The following is a 23633-nucleotide window of genomic DNA, read 5'->3' on the forward strand; positions in this document are numbered from 1 at the left end:
TTTCCAAACTTGTCTGCCGGTCATCCATTTAGACATCTATTCCACCATCCAGCTTCAATTATCACACCTATAAATGTGTTTTTTCTCCTCCCGCCGATATGATCCGAGGTAGAGGTGTCTACTCAATTATGGCAGATATAATCACATTTTTGGAGATCTGGGTTTAACCATGGCTGATTGCATTGCTTGATGTGAAACTCATTTATTTCTTCTCTTTAGGGAATGGCAGCGCTCACAAGTCAAACTCGGAGACGTGACTTTACATAATGGAAAAAGCACAATGTCAGGGCGTACTTTCTGAAGCCTGACCTCTCGCGCAGTTTGAGAGACGGAAAGAAAAAAAAATACGTGTTGCTTTTGAAAACTTCGATCAGTTGTTTTTAGGTGTGATAGAGGAGAATGTTCTTTTTTTTCCCCAATAGATGTCATTTTAGGGGGGATAAATTACTACATCAGAATCAGTGTCATTGAGTGGTGCTGATGCAAAAAGTAATTCATCGCTCAATTACCTCGCTATATATTCTGCGAATGAGTTCCATCGTGTGGCAAATGAAGGAGGCCTGCTGTCTCTTTTCTTTCGGAGAATCAACAGTCTTGCACACTAGACAAGGGCAATTACACTTTGCTGCCCATTCTGACGTCTGTCTTATGTTGAAAAGGCAAATTCCGGCGAGATAGTAATCATCTCATTTCTGGCTTGCATGGGAGGTGTTTAATGGTTTGGGTTCACATGTAAGGTCGAGGTAAAGGGAGAGATGGTTATTTCAGCTAATGCTTCAAGCCTATATTTCAAGGGTGTTCTGGGCTCCGTTGGTGTCACTCAACAAGATGAGAAATGGCTGATTAGCTTTGCTCACCATGGAAACCAGCCCACACTCTGCAGATCCTGTTAGAAATAAAGCGTTTTTTTTTCGTTGCAATATGGCTGATAGATGGCTGCAGCTGCTGAAGTCCATCTGTTTGCTGCCACTTTTTAAAAAAAAAAAAATACCTCAATGCCTAATTACACAAACAATGTTGGCAAATCTGCCCTTTACAGATACCACCTCCCCTTCAGTGAGTGGCTCTTTTGTGCTTTGTTTTCGTTTCCATCATCAGCCATTAGATCATTTCTCATAGACCCGTTCGACTATTTTCGATGGCGCGACAGTTCAACTGGACTTAATAGCCGCTTGTCAGCTTGTCAGTCGATAGATGGTGCTTGTTGTTGTTGCTTGCTTTTCCGAACAGCCTGACATTTTGGCAAACTTTTTCTTGTGGGATGTGTGTGAAAATGACTGCGCAAACACGGTGGCTGCCCATCAAAGCTATTACTAGCTCTCCCACATCAGAAATCACCAAACAGACCTGCAGGGGACAGAAACTGTGAGCAGAGAGAGCAATAAGAAAACATTAGTGGCACAAAAGCACCCTGTTACTGAAAAACAAAGAGTATATGATAAATAAAATTATCATCTAGATTAAAAGGATGATTATTTTAATCAATGCAGTACAGGAAAAACAGCTCAAGTAGGTGTTAATCCTTGAGTTTAAACTAGTTTTTAAAATGATTTGGTTTTATTGCAGTGTCCAGTGTCTTTAAGCTCAACTAATTTCAACCTGATTTCAACACACTTGGACACATCTGCCTTTTGTCACAATACAAGGTATGAATATTAGAATTTGAGGATAAAAATGTGAATCACGTGGCCTTCACAGTTACCAGATCTCAATCCAGTCAAACACTTATGAGAGATTTTGAGGGAGGGAATATGCTTTGGAGGAATGGTCCTGGCCCAAAACAAGTCACTGCATGATAGTTTTTCCATTAGTCACATGTCTGCACTGTACAAACTACCTTTAAGCTGTAGCTGAAGTCTGCTTTGGTGATGGCAGTTTATTTTCGTGGATTCTGTCAACTTGAGATTATATTTTTCTCTTTAAACTGGTATTCAACTTTTCAGTGAAGTGTAGAAATGAGGTTTATTACCCTTTTAGAGTGCTAAAGCCGTAATAAACCTCATTTCTACATTTTACTGAAAAGTTGAATACCAGTTTAAAGGGAAAAATGTAATTTCAATTTGATAGCATCTCATGTCTATGTTTCTCCAGATGCTACTTCTTTAACCCACTGATGCACAACACGGGTCAAGAGATACACATTTTCCATCGAATATGGGTCACTTTTGACCCATGTTGTGCATCAAAGGGTTAAAGGAGAATCATTCATTTCAGTTGGTCCAAAGATTCTTCTCAGTAATAGGAGAGAAGGACACCTGGCCTGGACTTTACTGCTCTTTGTTCTGTTTCGATTGATATTGTCTGAAAAGATCTGTGATTGGCCGAAGAGTCTTCCTGAAAACGGGGCCAAAAGAAGGTGCAGAAGGAGAATTTCCTCTAAGACCACTTGAATTACAATATGCTCAAAGGTCATCATTGAATTTTTGCGCAGTGATCCAACATATCTAAACTCAAGCTTTAAAGAATGAGTCATTGATTTTGGAAGGAAGACTGTTGTAGCTGGCAAAGTTTTATGGTTGTTGGAGAGGTTTCATCCAAGAGCCTTCTTCAGTTGAAGCCTCTCAAAAAATAAATCACTTTTAACTAATTCTCTCAAGACTACCATGGCTTAAATGACTGATAATCTACACAGACATGTAATTAAATTATGTTTTGGTCCATTAGTTGGTTGAAAATATTGCTGGGTTGGAGTACATGTATGACTAAATGCCACACTTACAATCCTTTATTACTTTCTCCTGTAAGTTGTGGCTTTTGGAAAGACGGAGAGGCCTAAAACTCGACAGCCACGCCGCGTCCACTTACTGTTAGGCGATCCCTGTTTGCGAGAGTGCAGCAAATGGTCAATTAGAACTCATCAGACTGCAGCTGACACACACTCGTCCTGACTCCACATCCTGATTTGTGACAGATCTTTATTTATAGCTGAAGCCGACAAATGATGCACAGCTGTGCCGAGAATAACAAGTGCACGGCCCGTATTATCCCTGTCACCTCTAAGTGCACTGTAAGCGTTTCCCAGTGGAGTGTTTCTGCTTATCACTCTGCCGAGGAGCCTCTTCCGCACAGCTAATGATGTTGCCTGGGTCGTGATCATTTACTGAAGGGACCTGTCCCCTCAGGGTGGTCAGGGTGACTTTACGCTACCAGAGAGATGTTTCTGGAGGAGGTGACATGTGCCCGAGTGGGGCTGCTGATGCCGTCGCTCCCACCATCACCACGGGCACTTTTTCCTTCTGATTATCTGAAAAAAAAAATCAGCTGTCGCTGTCAAAGAACGTGGCAGGTTCATGAACACATGCGTGAGGGTTGTGCATCGTTACAGCCTCCGTGGCTTATGTTTAATCTGAGAATTCTTCCACACAGATGTTCGGAGACGTGACTCGCCTGCTGCACCCAGAGCTCACTTCCAAGCCTCCTCATGGAGTCTGCAGCCAGCTGGGTGTTAATGATGGTTCAGTCAACAGCACTTATGTACACTCGTACACACTAGACTAATGCGTGTAAGCAAACATGCACACATTACGTGGGACTTTTTCTTGTAAACTTTAACGCGAGAGCTTGTGGGAACCGTCTCCGAATCCCTTTAACTCCCTGAAAACCGGATATCTCTGAAAATACTACTGAGGCACGAGGAGCCGGGCGCTACAGTCTGTGAAGGAAGTGGGATTTACTCAAGTTAAGAGCTTTTGCACAATAATCCTGTCCAATCAATCATCCAATCAACAGTCTGAATGGGTGGGGTCACGAACTGGGAAGAGAGGGCGGCCTGTTTATATGGAGTAGACGGCACGTTATATACAGTTTCAGAAGTCCCTCCTAGAAAAACAATGTTTGACAGCTCAGGATGGACTCCCAGTTTTCAAAATTCCACCCAGCAGATAAACTCAGATGTTTCTCTTTACTTAATTGTACATGAAATGAACTCCACATGATCTTAAAATATTGATCCACTGGTCCAGTTAATATACATGTGGCTAAAAGGGTGTATTTTACTCATGTTCAAGCTTTAATTAAGGTTCAGACTCATCCTGGTGTATTCAGTTATTCACAGTTAGTTTGATATAGTATCTTTTGAATCCTTTATTCAAACGGCGCCGTTGTATGGGTTCACCTGTCTTATCTTGTTATTGAATGATTTCTGTGCGAAACGTGCATTATGCAACAAATTTGATCAAAATAATGAAAAGAAAAAGCAAAGATTCAATGCACTTTGGGACATAGACACACAATACAACCTTTTGAATATGAGTCGAGTGAGAATTCTGCTGCTGTATTTTAAATGGCATCGGCCCATTTTGAACCAAATCTGACAATCTTTTCATCATTTGAAACCATTTGAAGTTACCAATAACACAACAATAGCTCTTAATTTTGTAATACGAGTGTGTTTATTACCTAAAAGTGCCTTTTCTGTTCTCTTTAGGGGCATATTTGAACCCCTAAGTGCAATTTTTTTTAGCCACAAAATGGCAGAGTCCAACCAATAAAATGCCAACAAGCTTTTAGTCTCTTTTCGTAAAAAAAAACAAAAAAACAAAACAAAAAAAAAACGGGCGAATGTTAAGTGGTTACAGAAATATTTTGAAATCTAAATAAGTGTTGTATTACATTAAATAATGTTAATAATAATAACAACAATAATAATAACACCACTGCCACCAACAATAATAATAATATTAATAATAAGCTTTATTTATATAATAATAATAAAATTTGTTTATATACTACTACTGCTACTAATAATAATAATAGTAGTAAAAATAACAATATACTTTATTCATATTGTAATAATGTACTTTATATAATAATAATAATAATAATAATAATAATAATAATAATAATAATAATCATCATCTTTATTTGTAATAATAATAAAAAACTTTATGTAATAAATAATAAAAGCTTTATTTATATACTACTACTACAACTACTACTACTAGTAATAATACACTCTATTTAAATAATAAAAATAATCTTTATTTCTCTAGCACCTTTCAAAAGAGGGTTTACAAAGTGCTTCACTAAGCATTGAAATACACAAAACATTAGCTAAAAAGAAACAAAAAACAGTGCAGCCTTAAGATGACCAAACACCAAGCATCAGAGCAGAAATCAAAATGTATAAATGCATGATTAACTGCAATAGGAAGCATGACAAATCAAACGACAGGCTTCACTTCAGCCTATTCAGCTCCCTACACATGCAAACCATTCTGAAAGTAGCAGTTATTTAAAAACTCAATAATGTGTCAGTTCATTGGGGGATAATCCCACCTGTGGTCCTCCTCTGCTCTCGGCCCTGCATCCTTCCAACCACCACAGAAAAAGTAACGCATTTAAAATTCACCCGCTGCCTTTGAGAGTTCATGTGAACAATGACAAGCAAAGTACAGGTGACCACTCCTGATGTGCTAATCTTTCATTCTTTGGAACGGCGGCACAGAGTGATGTTAGTGGTCATTACTGAGCCCACTTTAGCATCCAGCACCACAGAGGAGTAACAACACAGCGCCTACAGAGAGTAATAACATCTTAGTGCTCCTGTGCACACATTTGGCCCAGGCCAGTGGTTAACTTAGCAATCTAATAGGAAATGCTTCCTTTTCAGCTCCCTCTGATAGCTTTTTAATTGCTTTCAGTGACACTGTCACCTCTCCCCGTCAATAGCCTGGGGACCATGTTGTGTTTGCAACATGCGGCGAGGGACTTCTGTAATGCAATCATGAAATAATCATAATTAGGAAAACATAATTGTGCAGAATTATTTGGTTTAAAATGACCCAGAGGTGCAAACTAATCTCTTAAAATACATTCTTGTTGATAGTAGATGGCTTCGCAAGGCATTTAAAAACAAGCAATAATGAGGCTTGAGGATTACTGCTGTTTATAAGGACCACAACAACTGAGTGTAACGGGCTCCTCGGGGCGTCCGGGTTGTAATCATACGCAGGCTGCTCTGGATGTTGCTCTGCATTATTGTCAGTGCATGAGGCGAGGCTGTAAGGTGTCTTTAACATTTGTTGACTAAAGGGAAAAACTATTACAAGGACAAAATGTTAAAGAAGTCCACAATCATCAGTGTGAAATGAGAACATCTTTAAAACAAACAGGTGGCTCTATGATTGGGACATGAGAAGCTGCATGTGCTGAAATTACTGTCAATTGTCGTGCCAGTTTTTTCCTTCTGTAAATCGATTCCTTTCATATTTAAAGCATAATTAAATACAGAGCCTCTGCTGCGAGGCAGACAAAAACAAAGATAAAAAGAAAGGGTATTTTTTGAAATATAGATAAAAACATCAATAAGACATTCACTGACAGCTCAATGTCATTTTCCTGTCTTCAGCATTTACTGTCATTATCAAAAAGCACATGAAAGACTTATTTCCTCTGCTTCATATACTACTGATGGTAGATGTTCATTTCATGCTAAAAAAAACCTGACTTACCCAGTAATTAACATATTTGTAAAGGTAGCATGTAAGCTAAAAGGAATCAAAGCATTTTAAGAGGACACTTTTCTCTAAATTCTCTATATTTCTTTAAAATATCATATATTTTTGTGCACAATTTTATATATTTAGTGGACACTATGGAATTTTATAATGATAAAGTTGAATATTTGCTTTAGTTTCTGTCATTGTTATAATACAGATCATATTTTACCTCATTGTTTTGAATGATTTACTCTTATTTCAAATATTTTTCCTGTTTTGTCAAATTTCAGATAGCATCGAGTAAAATCACAGAAAAAACAATATTAAATTAAATGTTTACCTTTTAGAAAAAAAAACAGGCCAAAAGTGTAAACATCCGCATCAAAAATCGACAATTACTAACAATTTACTAATTGGAATTTGTTCTTTTACAACATTTGGCTCTAAATTTACATCATTTTAAAAAATTATAATTAAAACAACAAAAATATCATTATTTTACAGATATTTGCCTGTAAAATTCTAAAAAAAATTAAAGATCGAAAAAATCTAGTTTTTAAACTGTTATTTTACAGATTTTCCCAATTTTGTTTAAATTACAAATGATATCTGGTAAAATCATAGAAAAAAGTATTAGTTTAAATGATAACCATTAAAAAATCTGATCAAAACTGTAAGCATCCACATCAAAAATCAATATTTTGTGAATTGGAATTTGTTCTGTTACAACATTAGGCTCTAAATTTATACCATTCTTAAAAATTTTAATTAAATCAACAAAAAAAATCATTATTTTACAGATATTTTCCTCTTATTTAAAATAAAAATACTGAAGATTGAAAAAATATATTTTTAACTATTATTTTACAGATTTTCCCCATTTTGTTTAAATTACAAATGATATCTAGTAAAATCCCAGAAAAAAATGTATTTATTTACATACTGATAGTAAATAAAGGGTCCAAACTGCACACAATCTCTTAATCAAAGATCTGTATTTTCACAAATTGTTTTTTTTCATTTATAATATGTGATTTAAAAAGTACACTGTTTTAATGTATTTAAATCAGCTAAAAATATCATTATTTCACAGATATTTGCTGTTCATATTTTTGAGCATTGAACTATTCCACCATATTCCAACATATTTTTTCTGGCAGTCGAGTTACCAGATTTTCAAAGTTTTTTTTAATTAGATGTTTTTCCCTCAGTATATAAGAGCTCTCTTGAAGCCAGGTGTTGCTAATTAGCTTTCACTGTAAACACCACTATATTCCCACTGAATAGTCTTCTTTTTTTTTTTTTTTTACATTTTTCATGCAAACTGCATCCGTTTCTCTCAAATAAACCATAAATAAATCATTAAGTATTTGCTGTGACCACCCTTCAAGCGTCTTTGCCAACTTGCCACAGTTCTTCTATGGATTTAGGGCGTCTCATTGACTTCTGTCTCTTCATGTTATCCCCGACCGACTCCTTGATGTTGAGATCAAGACTCTGTGGGAGGCTCCTTGTTCTAGTTGTGGTTGGAGGTGGTTCTTTATGACTCCGGCTCTATGTTTAAGGTTGTTGGGCAGAGAATCTTAAATCACTCCAAATTTGTTAAGCAAACATCCATATGAGTGCAGCTATTAGGTGGCTCTGTGTCTGAATTTTTAACCTGAATACGACACACTGAATTTTTCTGGCGCTACTAATTTGAGAAAAGGAGAAAAAAAAAACCGGAGCAGAGCCGGTTATCTCAGTCCACTTGTAGATTTATTGCTCACCACACAGAGAGTAGCCTCCAGCAACCCAAGTCCAGGTCAAATAAAATCGTCACAGAAAGCAGTAGCTTAAATAAAGTTCCTTACTCTGCCTAAAGTGAATTATAGGCTTCCCCAGAGCATGATTATCACCTGATTCTCACCTCCTGTCGTGAGCTGCATCGCCATATTGTGTGTGAACGAATTCACAGTTATTTTTATTTACAATCAAAGCCTGTGCAATCTTTGTTTTTGGTACGTCTTAAATTGAATGTTGACACTTGCAGAAAGCCTCCCACCAACAGTGCATGGAAGACTCCTTATCAAAGCTCCTTTTGACACACTGACCATCTAGTTTATGCATCACTAAAGGCTGCTGTTTTTTTCTTGTTTGCATACGTGATCAGTACATTTCATCAGTGCACTGTAAGTTGTTGGAGCAAAATTTCATTTGCACTTGGATGAATTGTAGTTGTTATGTCTTGTCTTGGTATGACTGTTAATCAGAGCACATAATAGACCTGACCGTGAACATGTTTTCTACTATTTTGTTATGGTATGTGATTATGTTGTGACCAGCGTCAAGCACCAAGGTCTAAAAACACAGAGACTGTGTGATTCCTCAGGTGAGGAGTCTATGTTGTCTTCATGAGAAAGGCAAAGCTGTGCTACGTGAAGGACAGATACTATTATATATATGCAGATTTCTTGTGATTGGATGACCATGAAAAACTTGAGTTATGTTTTAGAAGCGGAACCTTTTTCATGACAGAATTTCTTTGCCAGACCTAAGGATAAAAGACAACATATTTAGTTTGAGAACTGAGCCACAGAATAATGTGTGCTTTTGATGTATTTCTGCAATGTTATTATATTGATGTCTTGTAAAACCAATTGGGGTTGGCCATGTTTGTGTGCATGACATGAAAACCAATTAACCAACCCACCTATCTATCTATCTATCTATGAACTGAAGATATGAAGTAGAATCATACAGTGAGATAAAACACAAATCTACAGGTGTAGGGCTGAATTCAGTACGAACCTTTGTCATGGTTAGAATGGTTTTGGTTATTATTGAAAGAAAGAACCAGAACTTCATTTAGCTAAGACAAGCAGTGAGTTTGCATTTTGTGTTTTCATGAGTATGCATCACTATGCATCATGGGAAGTCTACTTGTATGCTAGTTTTGTTTCTTACAAACTTAATTGAATGATTTGAGTGAGCACTCAGCTGGTGATTCATTCAACTAATCAAATGGTGTTCTTAAGTTCTGAAGTGGATTAAATGGAGGGCAGCAAAACTCGGATTTACATTTAGTACTCTATTGGAGATACTTGATTTGTACAATGAAAGGTGGCTCGTGCAGTTATAGATCCACTAGTGGGGTGTTTGCCATCTTCGTTATTTTCACGCATGGATTGTCCTCCACAGAGTCCAGACCTCAGCCCCATTGAGAATCTTTGGGATGTGCTGGAGAAGACTTTGCGCAGTGGTTTGATTCTCCCATCATCAATATAAGATCTTGGTGAAAAATGAATGTATCTCTGGACAGAAATAAATACTGTGACATTGCAGAAGCTTATTGAAACGATGCCACAGCGAATGAGTGCCGTACTCAAAGCTAAAGGCTGTCCAACAAGACATTAGTGTGTGATTTTTTTGGGACGGGCAGTGTACGTATATATATATATATATATATATATATATATATATATATATATATATATATATATATATATATATATATATATATATAGGTCCAAATACACATTTTTAACTTCCAAATTTACATAAAAGAGCTTTAACTGATCAAGAATGTTACTAAAAAGATTATCACTCTGAACAGAACCCAGGCCCATTGTAAAATATCCTTTATGATGTTTTACAGTGTGTGATTTTCAGTCTTTCAAATAAAAACCATTACATTTTAGCTTCTATAATCAGAGATTTCAAAACGTCTATTACATAACATACATAACATTAAAACTACACACACTGTCATTGTATTTTATATGGCTCCCAGAATGAATAGCTGCTGTGATAATACACCTCGTAGAAATCCAAATAAGCAAATAAAACATTTCCTCAACTGGAAAATCTACAACTTGGCAAAGAAAAAAATGTTAATAAACCCTCAAACTGCAGTTCCTCCAAACTAAAGTGAAAGTCAGATGAAACAACCCCACCATGTCATTGTCAACTAGCGTTACTTTTGAAGCGGTGACATGTACTCTCTTTGGGGACGGGAGCAGCCTGGATAAGTGGTGCAGAAGTTGTCAACCATCCAGATAAATCTTCTCAGTGCTCCACGCTGCCTAGACCACCCAGGAGGATCTAGCCCGGAGGTTCGTCAAGGACAGCCAGAGGCAGATTCAGAACTGGCCCTCAGCCCTTGTTTTTTCCCCAAAGTGGGTTTGTCTTCTATGGCTGCAGCTCTGTGCGTTTCCCTGCTTGTGATGCCTGCATAGGTGAAGCTGCATAGAAGCCAGTCTGTCCTGTGTTTTCCTGCCTTTCTGGTTTAAACCGGGACGAGCGTGAAAATTGCAAAACAGCTCTGGCTGAAGAAGACAGAGGGGGAAGGGATGAGATGGAACACCTGGAGTTAATGAAAAAAATGGAACGCTCATACGCAACATGAAGGGTCCTGCAGGATCACGGCCTGCCACAGACACTTAGAGGCTACATTTGTCACGAGCAAAGAAATGGGAGGCGGCAGCAGGCACTGAAGCTGTTACTGCTGCAGTTTTTTTTTATTTATTATTATCAATCAGCTTTTTCTGACAGTAACATGAGACAGAAAGAGAAAAAGATGCCAACTGTCCTCGCCTTAAAGAATGGACATGTGATACCAGCAGTTCTTAGAGATGAGGTGAAGTTTGGAATGTCATTGAAAAATCTTATTTCTCTGAGAACCACTTTAAGGTCTGGAATTCATCTAAATATCCCAGAAACGCACATAAAAAGCAATGTCGCTGAATCATAGCTCCATTATAAGTTTATTTACCTCACTAGGAACAATCACATTTTACCATTTTTTTCACAAGTAGAAACCGTAACTCACTTTGGAAAAAAATAAAAGTTAAAATGGTAATTTAACAGAGTAATAAAGCATAAATTTTACATCTGTAATAACTTAACCATTCTTTGAATCCACACTTTATGCCGATATTTTATTCATCCCTCAGAGAAAGACATAAAACACAAAGCAGAGCCCTGCACTGCAGAGACGCATATCTCTGTGTTACGCCGAATAAAGCATAATACAATTAAGTGGACAATCTTCCAAAATGATGAATGCTGTTGTTGCTGTTCTGTTGCTTTATCCATTTATCTTTCTTTGGAAATTACATAAATCTGTGTGATACTCTCACCCCTCTCCATCAAGTACAACTAAAGGACATAGAGGCTATTAGTTCTGGTTTTTTTCTTTCCATGGAGCTTCAAGCCACCCAGCAACCTCTGATGTAAATCAGCTGCAATGCATCATAAATTAACATGACAACATGCTGATAAATGACCTTGAAGAAACAGTCAATAGCAACTAGCAAGTAGGCGGCAAATTTCATTTCTAAAACAATCCATTTTGGGAAGAAGAAAAGTTTGGGTGCACAAATCTCTTGGCTCCACTGTCTTTCGTCACTATTTCTACACTATTCAAGTGCTCCGTTGCCAGATTTAATGCTCAGAACAAACAAAAAAAGCAAAAGCAGATTCCTAATTTCTAAAATGACCATGAATTTGGCACATTTTAGCAGCTGTAGCTACCTTTTCTGAGCTAACGCTCACGGCAAATCTCTAGAAGTTGCTTGGAAACATCATCTCCTACTGACTTCCTAATGTACAGAACACAGTGTGTGTGCAATTTAATAACTTGTGCTAATTTGTGTGTGTGAATTACTTAAGCCCTTAAGCTCTCAGCTATTTTTTTCCACCTGAAAAAACAACCCCCAGTTCAGTTCCAGCTCCACAGACTGTGCGGCCAAAATGAACAACCTTGGGCTCCACTGATAACAGACACTTGGGAGAATTTTGAAACACAATAAGTGTCTTATCAGCAGGACAGAGCGGAATTCCAGCACCTCCGGCCAAACTTGACATTTTTACTTTCTCCGAATCAAAACTGTAAATTAGAGAGTAAATAAAACAATGAATCAGTGGCACTGATATAACTAAACCTGCTCTGAAAACAATCTGATGCAACAAAACTGAAGCTCGACAAATGCTGCATCCATTTTAGTCCCAGTCGCACTCTGCAGTCTCTTCATTGAAACTGCCACATCTGGCAACCTTTGAAAAATGGCACCACTTGCATTTTTATAACAGATACCGCCTGCTCCTGGTGCAGGGACCTCCGGGGAGGAAATGTTCCCTCACAGAAATCCACGCAGAACAACAGAGCGGATGTTTGTTCCAGAAATCTTGGATCAGGCCGAACACAAACTGAAAGCATTCATTTTCTATGAGGCACGAGTGAATCATTCTGGGATTCAGGGACTGACCAGTAGAGTGAAAAGAGGGATTAAAAGTTCAAAACATGCACATCGTTAGGGATATGTACATTGTTTGCACTTATAGAGCAGCTTTAAACCTTCGCTAGGCTAAAAAAAACCTTCATAATGTGGCTTTTATTCACATTAAAACACACACCAATGGTGGCAGAGCTGCTTTGCCAACTTCAGTGTCTTCACAATTACACTTTTTCCACATGGAGGAGCCAGGGATCAAACCATGCGATAAGTGGACGACCTGCTCTATCGCCATTTTGATTCATAAATAGTTTATTTGCTCACAGATCAGCGAACAAACAAAGTGAATCAACCTTTTGCACTGCAGCTTCCTTAGGTTCAAACATGATCTATGGATCAGGTTGGATCTAACAGATGTGCAGTTTTAATAATCCACACGTCTCTCTTTCTAATTGGCCAGTTGTAGAGCACATGACACAAAAATTTCCATTTTTGATACAACAATACATTCGGCATGTTAGTCATCATTTTACATGCTTATGTGCACAATTAAGATATCAAAAAATGAGAGTTTTTAAGTTTTTAAAGTGTAATTTACTTATTTACACACTGGTTGCAGACTGGAAAGTGAAACGTTAAAAGATGTGGTGAAATATTCACACATCCACCATCATTTAGTGATATTTGAACATTAATCGTAAGATTGATCTATCTAATTCATTACAGACTGTGGAAAGGAAACAAAGCTCAACATGCATCAAAGGTAAGATGTGTATGTGACCAACGCTGTGCAAATTTTACACTCTTTTACAGTACGTCTGTTTATGGACCAATCTTAGAGCTGCGTGTAAAATGAATGCCAATGTTGCCCTGAGTATGTAGGAAGTCTTGTTATACATTCATACACATGTGATATGGATTTCATATTGCCAGTGCCAAAAATATATTAAACAACCCCCCTGGGATTTTTCTCAGTGTTTCTGTCTGATTCATTAAATGAGAACCCTGGGGGAGGTTCTTAGATATGTGTGTATGAAGCCTACATATGTGCATATATAATGTCAAAAGACCAAGGCTGAAGCTACAGGCAGTCAGCAGTCTCACCAGGAGATGATATAAGTAGATTCTACTTAAAGGCACTGTATGATAATACATAATGCAGGGCAGAGCTAGTTAGATGTGTAGGCCAGCAGGTATAAAACGCAAGTCACACTGAAGAAAAGATGCCAAAATTACAACAAACTGAAAGCATTGTGGAATTTTCATAATGTGACAGGAAATCAGGAAAATTAACCAAATTGTGATATTACATCAAAATCACTTAATTCTACAACTTAATTCTGACAACTGATGCATTTTCCTATCATTTAATTTATTTAATCAAATCAAAGATGTTGATTATGAACCTTTTGTCATACAAATGTAGTTGTTTAGTTAATAGGAAGAACGATATTTTACAGTTAATGTTCTTACTTATAGAGGAGAAGTTGTGGCAGATTTGCTTCCTTCACATTATGTTGCAGTATTGTATTTTTATTATGTTGTCTGAATGCACCGATATACATATACACTATCACTCAAAGGTTGGGGTCACTTAGAAATGTCCTTATTTTTGAAAGAAAAGCATTTTTTTCAGATAGATAGAAGATAACATTCAATTATTCAGAAATCCAGTCTAGACATTGTTAACGTGGTAAATGACTATTCTAGCTGGAAACGGCTGATTTTAGATGGAATATCTCCATTGCGGTACAGAGGAACATTTCCAGCAACCAGGGGCGGATCTACTGGGGTGGCATAGGGCGGCAACTGCCACCCCTAGAAGATGCCTTGCCACCCCGGCTGCCACCCCAGTTCTGAACGATCTGATTCAAAAATATGTATATGAAAGGTTGTGGCCGGCCGTAAAGAGCGACAGTACAGGAAAGACGAATAACGAGTGAAACTCCGATGTCCGAGTGCTTTCGAATGCACCACGTAGACGTCACGTCCTGTACAGCCTATGCTGCTACATATACGAGGCGACACACCCCCCTCTGAGGGAGCTGCTCTTTAGACCTCACTCATGTGGATGACAGCTGGACTTCGGTGTAGCCGGCAAAACGCGACAGTAAGACACTAGTTAGACTGGGTTAGACTACATGCTAATATAACTGTTCACAATGTATCAAATGCTAATAGTGTCTAAATTCACATAAAGTGTTTGCTTGCGAGACGAGCCACGGTTTCCAGTGAGCCTGGGCCTTGCGAATTTTTAATTATGTAGCTAGCTAATGTTAGAGAACAGCCACAGAAGGATGGTGGGGGATCGTCTGTGGAAGTTTTTCTTTTCTTTTTTGATAATTACATCCTGTGGTTCTGACAACAGACTGTAAGTCAAAATAAATCACACATTCACTAAGACTTTACATGACATTAAAGTGTAACCAAACCTCCAGTCACAGCAGGTTTTCATGCACTGTTTGAAAACTACATCCTGCTTGTTTAATGCTGTTTTTTATAAATTTGGTGTCAAGGTCATAATAACACCAGCATTAATGTGTTTCATCATAGTACAGTCATATCATTTAGTTTACAGCTGAAAAAACGTTTACATGTTAAGTATCTCTTTCAAGGTTTAACTTTTACACATCAGTTTGTATCATAGTTAATAATGAAAATTATCAAAGGAAAAAACATAGTTCAGTCAGTGTGATTCTTGTAGGAGACGGTAAACAATGAAGAGGAAGGGAACCACCAGCAGCTTTTCCCAGCCTAAAAGAAGAGAGGAGGAAGAGCATCCCAGAGAGGAGATGGAGGAGGAAGAGTTAAGAGAGAGAGAAAGAAACGAAGGCATGCAGAGCTCAGACAGTGAAAGGTAAATCAGAGACTATCTCTGGTCCAACTGGTCCACATGCTATGAATATTGCTTTAGTAGAATATATCTGAGTAAGAGGTACACCTGTCGCAATAATTACCTTTTTGGACAAATTATTATCTGATGTAGTTAGTCTTTTAATTTTAAGATGATAAGTAGATACTTAATTCTTAAGAATATCCAAATATTGGAATTATAGAATTATTGTAAGAAATGTCTCAAATAAAGAGCATCAAAAATAAAACCACAAATCTAAGACAATAAATAATAATAATAATAATAAATTCTAGATGAATTGATAATGTAATCATTGTGGCAGGCCGAACATAAGCATAGATCACACAAATGCAGATTTCCCAAAACAGTGCATAAGAGAGACATTGTCTAGTCTTAATCTAATTTGTTGCTAAATTTAAGAAACATTTTAAACATATCTAGCATTTGGTTTCTTCAAAGTGTATAAGGTTGACTTTATTTCAGTTTAAACCTTTTCCCCTTTCTGCTAGACATATCAAATCACATATTGTGATTGACAGCTAATAAGAACAACTAATGTTTAGGATTGGCTGACAAATGCAAATGATATTTACTTATTTAACATACTTATTTCAGCAGTATTTGTGTCAATTTGATAACGCCTGGTGGTTGGTTTCATCCAAATCTGTCATTCCATTTTTGAGTAATGTTGCTAACAGACAGACAAACCAATGCCAATCACACCCTAAAATGTATCTACCACCCCTTTGCCACCCTATTAATTTTTCTCTAAATCCGCCCCTGCCAGCAACCATCACTCCTGTGTTCTAATGCTACATCGTGTTAGCTAATTCTGTTGAAAGGCTCATTAATGATTAGAAAACCCTTGTACAGTTATGTTAGCACATGAATAAAGTGTGAGTTTTCTTGGAAAACATGAAATTGTCTGGGTGACCCCAAACTTTTGAACGGTAGTGTATATACATATACATATACATATACATATACATATACATATACATATACGTATAGTAGTTACCAAATGAGATGCCCCATGCCTTTGAAAAAGATACCTTTTAATACACAAAATGCTTTCACATGCAGATTTGCTGTTTCTTACATATACATGTGCATGTGTTTGCTCTGTTTTATATAGTTGCCCCTGTGGACAGAAAATAGAAGGGTGTGTAGCAAATGTAAAGTCACATACCAAACCTATACCTATAAATATGATTTATGGGTGCTTAAAATGAATGTGGCACAAACAAAATTGTCCATTTTCATGGTATGTGCAGGTATCAGAAAGCACCTTAACTCCCTAACTGAGATGGGTACAACCAACCTGAGCTCCTGAGACTTCTCTTTCGTTTATGGTGGGTGACACTTTATAGCACTGTAGAAAACCCACCCAGTCTTTCTAATATCCTCCATGACTCACAGACTCACACGTGTGCACACAGGTAGCTGAAACAACCTTGTCGTCCTTATCTCAAAAGATCAAAAATTGTAAACTCACTCATGATGCACACGTGCAGATAGGCGCCAGCTCTTTGTCCTCCTAATTTATTCCCGTCGCTCTCTTTCGCTTCTGTCAACAGCGTCTGATATCAGAGTGAATCTGAAAAGTTGCTTTGCTGATCAGCATGCAGGAGAGACGGCGTCGTTTTTTGCATGTGAATAAACAGTTATTAAAATTACGGTCTGAATCTCGAGAGGATCGGAGATTAAACAGCTACATTGACTGACACTTCCTGATACCATTTTCAAGCAGCGGAATACACACTTGAATAACCTCAGTGTTTACTCTACCCTCATGACTGCAGGCTCTTTAGGCAGCAGGTTTGACGTACATTATTGGATGGAATAACCTTCAGCTAGATGACCTGGAATCGACTTCTCATATAGTCAATTACGAGTTCTGCTGCTGTGTGTTTGAGTAAAAACTGCGGCTTTACTTGTGTTGTGCAGATTCCACCTTTTCATCCTCTGTCTGCACTGGAGTGTACGACCAGTTCACAGTCTTATTATGAAGAGAAAACAAAGCAAAAAGTTACTATGACCTCATGATAAGAAATATGTCTACAGTTTAATTCATTAATTTAAGTTTGTCTGGGAAGTTTGGCAAAGAAAGGAGACAGAGATAGAGAAGTTTAATAAATGCATTTACTGAAGTGTAAAGCATTTTTAAGTAATAAAACTTTAATAAAGATATGAATACAAAGCCCCACCACTATTTTGTGAAGAAAAAGCAGCGCGGTTCCAGGGGGACAATGGTTATTGCTTGAAACATTTGCAAAGAAAGGAATAAGTGAAGCGGAATGAGCTGCAGGAAAGGTGTTAATTCAGGTGAAAGGAAGGGAGGATATGTGAAAATAAGCTGATGTGTAAGCAGTGAATGGAAATGAACACAGTGTGGAAAACAAAGCTTGTAAAGTGGTGTCCAAAAATCTGGATTTTGTCTCGCATCTTGTTACCAGCTAATTGCTTTTTAACTTTTGTTAGCCAAAATGTGTCAAAAAAAAGAGAGCTGTGTTTGTTCTTGTTTGTGCTGGTAGCAAAAGAGTGCAGCTAGATTCCTGACTCCTGTAAAATAATAGCAAAACGTTGTATTTCAACATGGAATAACTTAATTTTTATTATTTACTTACTTATTTTTATTTTTTTTAACAAGCTTTAACAAAACACTAACATATTGTTATCTTTAAAAGACCCCCTCCAGTGAAAATCAAGTGTCTCACCTTATTAAATATTCATGAAGGACAGATGTTTTGGGTAAAAAAAACATCTGATAAACCCACTGTATGGCACCAGCCCAACACCACATGCTCATACGATGCACAGAGTTAGCTGTGAGTGGGTGAATATACCAAATAAACCAAAAAAGAGCAACAAAGGTCCACTTTGTATGTATGTATGTTATGTTTTGGGCCATTCGTAGGAGGCAATGGAGGTTTAAATAACATCTTAAATGGTGAAATCCATTTCAAGACTGTAGATATAATCAATACTTGATGAAAATCCATATTTTTTTTACCTGGTTAGCATGTGTAGGATGGTTTTTATATGGTAGGTGACACAGACAAATGACAAGTCAACACCATGACAGAGCATTTTCACCTTGATCACAGTCTCAAAAATACAAATTAAGACTTCTAAAAGTTCCAAACCAAAGAAACCAGTCCTATTAACTTGCAGGATGGTGCTTTCTGTAGCATTATTCTTCTTTAGTTGCATGATTTATAGCTGATTTCCCCCAATATTACAGCATGCCATTGTGCTTTACAGTGTTTGAGCAGTTGTAGGTGAGCTGGTGTGCTGAGCTGCAGCAAGCCATAAGGGATGAGTGGAAACAAGAGTGGTGGGTCACATTAAGCAATTTTAAGTCAGGAAGGGATTATTTTGATGGACGGAACTCTAAATATGTAGCTTTAATGCCCAGAGGTGAATTTTTAGGGGTGAAATAAATGGCCGTAGAAGGACTTTGAGTGAATATGAGAGACTTATTAGCAGTCAGTTGCCTCTTTATACATCCAGGACATATGGAGTGATGTTAGAATTCATTTAGACTTGTGTATGCTCTCCTTTTATTTCTGTTTTGCTCTCTACCAACTCCAGAATGAAGAAATTCTGTTGAGTGACTAAATGCTCCACTGTGCTAACAGTCTGTCTCTGGTTTGATGTTGGCAAACAGCAAACAACAGCCTTTAAGATGCTTTGCTGCTGAGAACAGCTGCCTGCTGTGGTCAAAAGGATGAGAGCGAGCTAAACCTGTGAAACTGCCAGTCTGACAACCAAAATAATGAGCTCAAAGACTCTTCAGCCGAGGAGACGAGACAGCACTGTCTCACTAACCCGGTTATGTGATCTGTTGTTGAAATAAAAACATTGATTTGAGCTGCTTTAGCATTGCATTTGCCATGAGACATGTTGGCCTCTACACATTTTGAACCGAAGCTCACTAAGAAATACAGTGATGTAGAAATTTTAAAATTGTCTTTGCACTGCTCCACGAGCCGAGAAACTGCTCCTCATAACTCAGCTGTCAGAGACGAGCAGCTCATGAAGCTTTTGTCTGCTTTCAGAGGCCGCCTTGTCAAAACCGAAGGAAATGCTGATGATGGAAAGGCTTGAGGAGGCAGCTCTGGTAAACTACCCCTCTTTAAGTCAAACACAAAGTGGAAAGATCTCCACTCCAATATGTCTGCTGTCCTGCATTCCAAAATCCAGACATCAGCATGCTCTTGAGGGATAAACATGATGACGACTGCCTCTCCGGTGTCAAGTACTGGAGTGTCTGTGCTGCGGTCTCGGCCAGTTATAATGAAGTGTTTCTGTCTTGGCTAACAAGTGCTCTCTAACCGCCCTGCTCCCTCGCTGAAATCCTTAACAGCACACCATCACAAGGCCCCCATGTTATCTTGTAATGACTTGTAATGACTCATCATGCCACAACACTCGTGTGATCATAGCAGGACACCACGCTCTGCCTGCCTCGCGGTTTTTGTCTTTCCATGCACACAAACACACCCACACAGACAGAGTACTGCTGCAGTGTGACTTCTGTACCCGCTTTGTCTGCTTCGCTAATGTCGGCCCGTGCACCTCAACGGGGATTTTTATTGGCACTACTGCATATACAGTCGCATTACTCACTGGACCAGATGAATCTATGAGCTGTGAAATCATTCAAGGGGTGTAATGATGAGCTATCGCAGATCAGCTCTAGCTTTTGTAGCAATAAAACACACTGATAGAGTTAGGGCTGTGAATATGCTGACACTCAGAAATGTGAAAAGCTGCAATAGCAAAGTTAGGATGCAGTGCGCTTCCTCTTTTTTGTTTCCTCATTCATCTTAAAGCATATTTCTTCAGAGACAGTGGACACTTTCTTTAAACCCCCAAAGGATGTCCGCACGCAGTCTGTAATGAATAACTTATATTTGCTCTATATTCATACGTAGCCTGACAACTGTGTAGGTTTATTTTGCACTGAAGGGTCACATATAAACAGCTGCAGAGAACAAGTTCACAAAGCAATTATGTCCTCTGATAATTTTCATTAAGAGATATTATCAGCAGCTCATTTAGCTCTGGGTGCTTTAGAGTTGACTGATATTGCAGATTATTCCTGGATTTCAAGGTGAATGTAGTGTAAGAAAATGAAATATTTAACCCTCTGAACCCCCGTGGCAGGTTTTGAAGGCATATTATGTTTAAAATATTGAATATTTAAACCATTAATCAGTGACACAAGCTATAAAAATAGAAAGAATATTTGGATTTTTCATCTTTCTTAGCTAATCGTGTCATATGGAAAATTGACCAAATCTATGTTCAAAATCGCGATTTAAGCGATATACAAAATTAAAAATTTTGAAAAATGTCACAAAAGTAAAACAGTTTTATGTCTTCCAGTAACACTCTAGGGTTGAAATTTTGAATTTCAAAGTATTTCAATGAGTTACCTTTAATAATTTATGGCATTATGACTGTGTTATACTGAATAAATAAAAGACATTTCTGACTTGTATTGCAATAACAAAAAATTAGCCCACGGTGAGTAAAAATGTGACATGAGCAAAAAAATGTGCAAATATTAAGAAGCAGAAGATTACTTTAATATGACTTTTTAAAAAAATGTTTCAGTAAAACTCACTGTTAAATATGACTCTTTACTCGATTTACTGGCTTTCTATTGTCTCTAATAATGTTTAACCATGATGTTAATAATCCCCAAACCTTGTCTTAACAGTTTTCATTGTCTAACCTTCCTGTCACGTGTAGACATCGCTGAAATAATTAATTCAGAAAATAAATATTATTGACATTTTACAGTTGTACAGAACTGACTACAGTCTTTGCTTAAATAAAGTGTCCACGGCTTACCTGACTGAAAGGCTGCTAGTCACTGAAGAGACGCTGATAATAAAGGGCACTTCCAAAGCTTTCAGTCTACACACTCCACTTAATTACACACACAAGCCGAGTCCAGGCTTACAAAGCAGGTTCATATATACTGCAGTAATTAATTGCAAAGCAAAACTCTGTATCCCTGACACAAGATGACACTCAAGGGTGCTGTAGTCTTATGCCGTGTGTGGACTCTAAAAAAAAGACATGCAATGAATGAGACAAAAAAAGTTAAACAGTCATTTAATAAATACAGAAAACCATCAGGGAAATGCTCCCATATGTCACAGTGCCACAAAGTTAAATAATAATCAAAAAAAAAAATCTACTTAATGAATTTGGTCATTAGCAATATAGAAATAATGTAGGTGCTATCTTGCAAATCACTGCATATCTTGAGTGCTTGAAAATACTAATAAAATGTTTTTTTTGTAGCTTTTCTAAGCCACATCATACAGATTTATACCATAAATTAATCATATACTAGTTTAAGGTCTGTCCAGGAGCCTTTCTGAGGTGTTGCCATGAAATATACAGTAGATGAATGGAAAAAGATTCAGTCTACAACACCGCATGCAAACAAATTGTGGAGAAAAAATGAAAATAAAAATAAAAAACAGGATTGAAAATGTTCCTTAAAACTGTAGCACACATAGAGGTCCACTCTCAAAAGATATTTTACACTTTATGTTTTTAAAATCATCATCCATCCATCCATCCATCCATCCATCCATCCATCCATCCATCTTCTTCCATTTATCTGGGGTTGGCAGCGGGCTCATTCCAGACTTCCCTTTCCCCAGCAACATTTTCCAGTTCCTCCTGAGGGATCTTGCGGCGTCCCAGGCCAGATGAGATATGTAAATCCTGTGTCTACTGGGATCTCCTCTCAGCAGGGCTTTGGAGGGAAACCTGCAAAGGAAGTCGCCCCGGAGCTTCTTAATCAGCTCTCCGAACCTTCTCTTCTGGCTGTCTGTCCCTGAAGAATCACCCATGTCATCACAGTGAAGGGGTTTGCATGTCCCAGTGATCCTTGGAGCTGTGCTGTCAGGCTCAGTGGTCCCTGGTTGGGTCTCTCAAGGCATAGAGCCCCATGGATTATCAAAGTTGGAGCTTCTGTAGTAAAGCACGGTTTAGACGATGGTGACGGCAGCAAAGTCTGGCTCGGTTGAGTGCAGAAGTTTCCATAGCCCCAAGGCTTTGACATACTTCACGTGATCACAGAACAAAAAGGTGGTTTGAACACTAAGCAGTATTTTGACAGTATTTTGTATTTTAGTAAACAATAGCAGCTCGAGAGCAATGCACAAACACCTGACGATGAACACACAGTTGACATTCTGTTTACTTCTCTCCTGCTCCCTGTGCTCAGGTATAGTGTATTTTAATAGAGCCTAATTTTGAACAAAACTTTTTTTTCTGTTACTGTTGTTAGACAATGGAACGCATTTGGAATAGTGACGTAAACACACCTAATTAAGAGACATGTTACCTAAGCTACGGCTCTAAATTTTATAGTCATGACAGTCATGACATACTCTGCATACCCATCTGTTAAAGGCAATCACCGTGTTGAGATTTTGTCTGGATTTTTTAGGGCTAGGGCTTTAACGCGCTAATTATGAATAATTAATTACAGAAAAAATAATGCATTAAAAATAAAGCATTTAATCGCACCTTTCTCAGTTCCCTGATTTCTGGCACACTGGTGACACTGATGCACACTCCAGCCCAGTAGATGGTGGTAATGCACCTAAAGTCTGTTTGCCAGCCGCGAAGAAGATGCACAGGATGAGTGAATCAGCGCAAAAATGTCGAACCAACGTGGCGGCTCAGTTGCAAACTTTCTCTTTTATTACGAAAATTGTTCACCAAAAAGTATTTCTCAAGCATTTGAGGTGAGAAATAAGCTGCTGAATCTGTCCTCGTTTCAGTTCAACGACAACTAGTTTAGACGTTTAGTTTCGCTATGCGTCAGACCTCCGCTCCTTGTGCCTCATTAGCATAAATGAAACTGCTTTATGCAAATGAGCTCCAGGTGATGCACCATACATGAACTACAACAGTCTTGGTATTGGCAAACAGTGTAGCCAGACCACAGTAGGCCACTTTTCAAGTCAATGAAAGTGCTTGAGTTTAAAAAAGTCTTAAAATGTTGAATGTAATCGCGATAAATACACTTTGAGTTTGCAGTAAATTGTGAAGGGAGTAGACAAATGAAAAATGCACCGATAA

General features: G+C 37.9%; 1 long non-coding RNA gene across 2 annotated transcripts; it reads left to right on the forward strand.

Moving 5' to 3' along the window:
• The first annotated feature begins 14689 nt into the window (after positions 1-14689).
• Positions 14690-23400, forward strand: LOC129348030 (uncharacterized). 2 transcript variants are annotated; one of them, XR_008600449.1, is made up of 3 exons: positions 14690-14765; positions 15360-15512; positions 19571-23400. It is a non-coding gene; the product is annotated as an uncharacterized LOC129348030 (long non-coding RNA). The 2 variants fall into 2 exon arrangements; XR_008600448.1 differs by having other exon boundaries at positions 14720-15026.
• Positions 23401-23633: the final 233 nt, after the last annotated feature.

The sequence above is a fragment of the Amphiprion ocellaris genome, chromosome 22 (genome assembly GCF_022539595.1).
Source record: "Amphiprion ocellaris isolate individual 3 ecotype Okinawa chromosome 22, ASM2253959v1, whole genome shotgun sequence".
NCBI classification, from domain to species: Eukaryota; Metazoa; Chordata; class Actinopteri; family Pomacentridae; genus Amphiprion; species Amphiprion ocellaris.